Source organism: Hydra viridissima, unplaced genomic scaffold (genome assembly GCF_058129835.1).
Source record: "Hydra viridissima isolate aposymbiotic clone 2 unplaced genomic scaffold, HvirCarnegie_v1 scaffold_8, whole genome shotgun sequence".
Lineage (NCBI taxonomy): Eukaryota > Metazoa > Cnidaria > Hydrozoa > Anthoathecata > Hydridae > Hydra > Hydra viridissima.
In genome coordinates, this window is record NW_028324307.1 from 11,656,663 (window position 1) to 11,662,662 (window position 6,000).

At 32.3% G+C, this 6,000-nt stretch overlaps 1 pseudogene across 1 annotated transcript; it reads right to left on the reverse strand.

The window, feature by feature from the left end:
• Window positions 1–2,881: 2,881 nt before the first annotated feature.
• On the reverse strand, window positions 2,882–6,000 carry LOC149885110 (zinc finger MYM-type protein 1-like; annotated as a pseudogene). The gene is made up of 3 exons (XR_016455065.1): window positions 3,886–6,000; window positions 3,576–3,765; window positions 2,882–3,484 (listed from the first exon to the last, which is right to left on the reverse strand). The product of XR_016455065.1 is annotated as a zinc finger MYM-type protein 1-like (transcript).

The window sequence follows — 6,000 nt, forward strand, 5'->3', positions numbered from 1 at the left end:
AAAAATTTTACAAAAAAATAATTTCTTTAAAAAAATCTTGTTCTCTATTATAACATATAAATTTCTTCAACATATAATGTGTTTGCAACTCTAAACAAAGCAAAACCAAAAAAATACATACAAACTATTCTTGAAAGACAAACAGTTTTCTACTTTCAGCTTTGAAATTCAAGCTGTGAAAAACATTAATGATTCTAGATACTTATACAAAATTATTCTACTCAATTGATTAAGAAGCAGGCCTTTATTAAACTCTTACATAGCATATGTAATTAATAACTGTAAATGTCTCTTCCACAAATAGAAATCAAAATAAATGTTTACTGTTATACTCGATCAAACAGTTTCGAAGATTCCTGGGATAATCCCGATGGATGGCTGGCCTCTTGAAACGTTGCCAATGAAGACTGAAGTTGTGGTGAAGTGACTCTGTGGCTTGCTCAGAAAAGATGCCCAGAGAGTGGTTGTGGCGATCAATAAACTGTGTCACATGGAAGAAAACAGCATGTGCTTTGGGGGTAACACTTGTGTTTGGAAGGTTGAGATAGGAAGCTTTAAACTCTTAAATAAGCTCACAGTAGTTCTGTTGGAGTGTATTCCCAAAGTAGGTATGAAAAACAGCATCAAATTTTCTGAGGGTTTCAATAAATGGAAATGCCAACAAGCAAGCATGCTTCTCTGCAAGTTGTTGAAGTGAGTCAACATTTCTCAAAAGCTTTTTATATTCATTGCCAGCAAATTGTTCTCCATGAAAAGGTTGTTGTTGAATGTTGATCATCTTTGGCCACTCATCTGTATTTTGCCAAACCTGACAGAGGTTCTTAAAGAGGTGGTTCACAACACCAATAAAAAGGTGAAGTTCCATAGGAGGAATAAAATCTAGGACAAGAGTATCATCAGAAAGTCTTATCATTGGCTGGTGAACAACATTTTGAAAGTCCCTTGCCTTTTTTGTTTGGGCACCGGCTGCTTGGAAGCCTTCAAAATCAGAACGAATGGAGCCAAATGTTCGAAGCTCACCACTGTGATGAAGATTCTTTGACTCAATGTCACACCAGGTGCAAGGGTGTGCACTAGAGTGAGATTGCAAGCCACAAATTATGTTAGCAAGCTTCATGTCGCATGACAACACAAAAGACATTCTCTCTAAACACAGTTTATCCAGGATTTGTTTGACATTGTCATAGTTTTCAGAGACATTTTCTGCAATGGCCACCAAAAGTTGACGCTTCACTCCTGAGTCTTTGAAATTTTTAAAGAGAGGTTTCTTTGATAGAGGAGAAGTATCTGGTGTTTCTAAGCTCATAATACCAAAAGAAACTTTCACGAACCCGCCTCCACCATCTATCCCCACCTTAATAAGCTGGTCTGACTGAGGGCCTCTGACTTCAGCAACAGTGTTTCTTAATGACTCCATTTCATTGCAGTACACCAATAAATGTTTAGACTCTTGGCTAGTGCTTTTGGATGTATCAGTAATTTCTGAGGTGACAAAGAGGTCAGAAAGTTGCTTTCCAAGAGATTCAAACTTTTCTCTGAAATTTTTCTCCACAACACGCTGTGGAACTACTTTGTTTAGAGTTGAAGCAAGCATATTCATTCCTCTATTTGAAAGACCAATCTGGTTTTGAACTTGTACTAGATGTTGTGCAGTCAAGGTTGGTGTAGATGAAGGAAATAATTCTCTTTGTCGCAATGGACCTGCAAAAAATCACAGAAAGTTACCATTGTATCATTTCCGAAATTCATAGTGTATATTTTATTGCTATGCCTTTGACAAAAGTTTTTTTTGTTTAAAAAGTACAGTTTTTACCCGGAGTTACTGGAAAGGGTCTTCCTACTCCTTGATTGAGACGGACAGTGCCATGGGGGGAAGGAACTTTGTTGGCAATTACAGAAACAGCCACTCTTTCTGCTGCTTTTTTGTCCTTTTCTGCAACTTCGAGTAAGTTCTGTAACATTGCTTTAGTACAGACATGAGGGATGCCTCTTCCTATCAATGAAAAGCATGCTGAACATCTTTTCTCAACAATTGGCTGTTCTATAAGCTGACTGGCAGTGTTTGTTGCTCCACTTATCTGAGGGCTTCTGAATTTTGCTTTTACCACACTACAAATCAAGCAATCACATGCTGATTCTCTTGTTGCAGGACGGATGTTTATGTTTTGATAGTCTGGCAAGGAACGAAGTTGGACATCTCTCCCTTCACGTTTTCTTCTGAGACTTACTCGACAGTTTTCACAGATTCCAATTGGTACTCTTTGGTCTTCAAAGTTGATTCTTTGGCCCAAAATTTCTTGACTGCGTTTAATCATAAAATCAGTCAGCTGCCTGTTAGCTTTATTCATACAGAGAAAACAGACAGTTTTCCTGTTGTCTTCATGAGTTTTTGCTTGGTTAGGCATTTTGAAAAATGACGCACACCTTGTTCTTTTAAAACGGTTTCTAAACTGTTTGCAGGTTTTTCCCGGAATTTTTTAGTTAATTATTTTTTTGCTAAAATATTTTGTATGTACTATTTGTAAAACAAATAACCAAAATAGACAGTTTTTTTGAGAAAGAAACAAAAACTCTTAGTTTATTGACCTTATTAAATAAGCATAAAATTAGAAACTTTAAACTGATTTTTCTTTCTCGGACAATAATGAAAGATTTCAAAACCAACTCTAGTGTAATTCTACACATGTGTAGTCTCAAACCTCCAAAGGTTTTTCTCGGGACAAGAGGTTCGAATTAATAGTCATTTCGTGACACAGTGTGTACATGTATATAATACCTATGTGAAAACAAATAAAAACATAAAATTAAAATTAAACAAAATATATTTTAGATATATAAAAATATAAAATAATCATATTACAAAAAGTAACAAACCATTATTTTATACTTTTCTTTTTCTTGCTTTTTGATGGGCAAATGTGTTAATAGTATCATTAAAATCTAATTTTTCAACCAATTCTGCTTCAATGCTAAATATTGCTAATGCATTCAGTCTTTCCTCCTTCATGGTTGACCTCAAGTAGGATTTTACTCTTTTAAGTACAGAAAAAGCTCTTTTGCCTAAGCAGTTTGAAACTGCTGTACGAAGGTACATACGCATAACTACTTCTAAATTTGGAAACATACACTCTAATTCCTTGTTCTTGATGTACTTATACATAGAGAGAACAAATTTTACATTTTTATTCGTGGAAATTAATTTTGAAAAAAGAATACACTCATCTATAAGTAGGCTTGAGTTTTCAACATCATCAATTAAATATTTTGCCAAAGTTTCACATGTGTTCCTTATAACAATAGATCTCGGTGTTTTATACAATGTGGATATACACCCATAAATATCTGATATTTTTTCATAAGCTTGTCTTATTGAACTAAGTTGACATTTAAGAGTATCAATGATCACATAATATACATTTCTAACAAAATCTATTTTCCCTGTGATTTCTGTGAGAGGTTGAGATCTTTATTCATCAGCCATAGCCTAAAAAAAAAATAGTTTTTAATGTTGTTAATGTTTATGACTTTTTTCAAATTATTTTATGTGTATTTTAAAATTAATAAGTTAAACATACCTTTCTCTTTTTTTTTCTCTTGGAATCTTTGGCATACTCCGAACAATCAGGAATTTCTACAGCCTTATTTATAAAAACATCAAAATCATCTCTGATCTGTACCAAGTATTTTTCAAGGCCATTATATAGGTCTAATACTGTATGAAGATCAATGTCAGTTGATAGTAATTTTTTATTTGTAGCATTAAAACTAAAATCATATTAAACTTTATATTAATTTATTTATCTATTAAGCTGACCCTAATAAAATAAATTAAATTAAAGCATAATTTATTATTTAAAAATAATTAATTTATAGAGTAAAAAATACCTGTTTAATATTGAATTCCATATGCATATCATTAAACCAGTTTCTAAAGTTTTTAATCTTGCAAGCAACCCATTAGCTTCTACTTTATATACAGCTTTTTCTTTCTGATTATCAACTATACTATGCAAAGCTTCAATTATAAATGCATAAGAATTAAATAAAGCATGGCAAGCATCAAAACGAGCACTCCAGCGAGTTACTGATAAATTTTTTACACAAAGATTTTTCTTCAAATATGTTTTTAAAATGTCCCAACGTGCAGTAGAACTAGAAAAAAAGTTGTATAGTTCCTGGAGAAGCGTAAAAAATGAAATAGCAGAATTACAACTTTCTGCTGCACATGTTCCGACCAAGTTAAGAGAATGTGCAGAACATGGTACATACTCTGCAAATGAATTAAAACTTTTAATTCTTGACTGCAATCCAGAATACTGACCTGACATATTTCTTGCATTGTCGTAGCTCTGGCCACGACAATTTTCAATTGGTATATTGTGTGAATTAAGAAAATCCATTACAACATTGCTCATTTCTTCAGATTTATGACCACTGTTTGGAATGAATATTAAAAATCTTTCTGCAGGTACACCACTAGGTAAAACATATCTTAATGCAATAACAAGTTGATCGACGTTTGCTATATCAGGTGTAGAATCAACAATTAAAGAATAATATTTGGCTGCTTTTAATTCTTTTAATATAATTTTAATTATATCATTCTTCATCAAAAGTAAAAGTTCTTCATAGATTGTGGATGATAAATAAGACGGAGTTCCTTTCCCTCTATTCCCATATTTTTCTATATGTTGAGCAATAAAAGGGTCAAATTTAGCAAGTAACTCTAACGTTCCAAAAAAGTTCCCATTGTTAATTTTGTTAAATTGTTCATTATCACCTCTGAATGATAAATCTTTTGCACCGAGAAATTTAATTACTTCAACAATTCGATGAAGAACAGCTTACCAGTAATTCATTTCATCAGTCACTTGTGTTGCCAATTGAGTGTCAATTCTACCTACATCACTTTGTAATGTAATAAAACTTAATGTATTATTTTTCTGTGCCAAAGAATTTTCGTGCCTGGAAATAAGTAAATGTCCATTTTTCCAATCATTAAATCCAGCATCTCCCAGTTGAGTACTGCATCCAAATAATTTGCATGGAGCACAAAATAATACAAATTTTGAAATTGAATAAACAAGCCATTTCCGTGAAACATTTTCTACGTTTTTTCGATTTTTCGTAAAGATTGATTTACTACAATAACGATCATAATCAGAATAAGATCGTTTTGATGAGGTAAAATCTGCATCAATGTTCTGATCATATCCAAATTTTGCAATATAATTACGACATATATTACTATTTGTCCAATATGCTGGATCTTTAAAATTATTTGTATTATTCTGCGTAAGAGGATTAGGAATGACATTTAGCTCAGATTTTTCTGATTTCTCATTTACATCAACAACTGATTGATCTGAAGAAGACGCAGTACATTGAATAGAAGTAGAAGTAGTAGAACAATTATTAGTAATAGTTATATCATTTGAAGATTCTAGTTTATTATCTTCAACACAACTAGGGGTAATGTTATTTTTTTTTTTTGAAAAAATTATTTAACCAAGGTATTTTACTAAGTAAAGTCACTTCTTTTTCTTTTTTAAAAATTACACGCTTTCTCGCTTGGGCTCCACTAATATGTCGTTTCTGATCCATTTTTACATAAATATCGAACACTAAACTATATATAAAACGCACTACTCGCACTAAAGTAAAACCATTATAATTTATAATTGGGTAAAATAGTATAAATACTATTTTACCCAATGTATGACCATCGGCGGCGAGCTACGACAAATATAGATAAGTAAACGCACTGGCATTGTCTGCCGTCTGCGGCTCCACATACGTTATCGGTGTGCGACCGGTTCTACGGAAAAATAACAATCTAAAAATAAAACGAGGTTTAGAAGACCGCACGGCAAAACGCATTGATTATTACTATTTCAAGTTTCCAGTATTATTTAAATAAAAATAACATCAGGATAGTATTGTGCTTATTGTCAATAATTATTTTACAGATTGTACAATTTTTCTAGTTTAAAAAAAAAA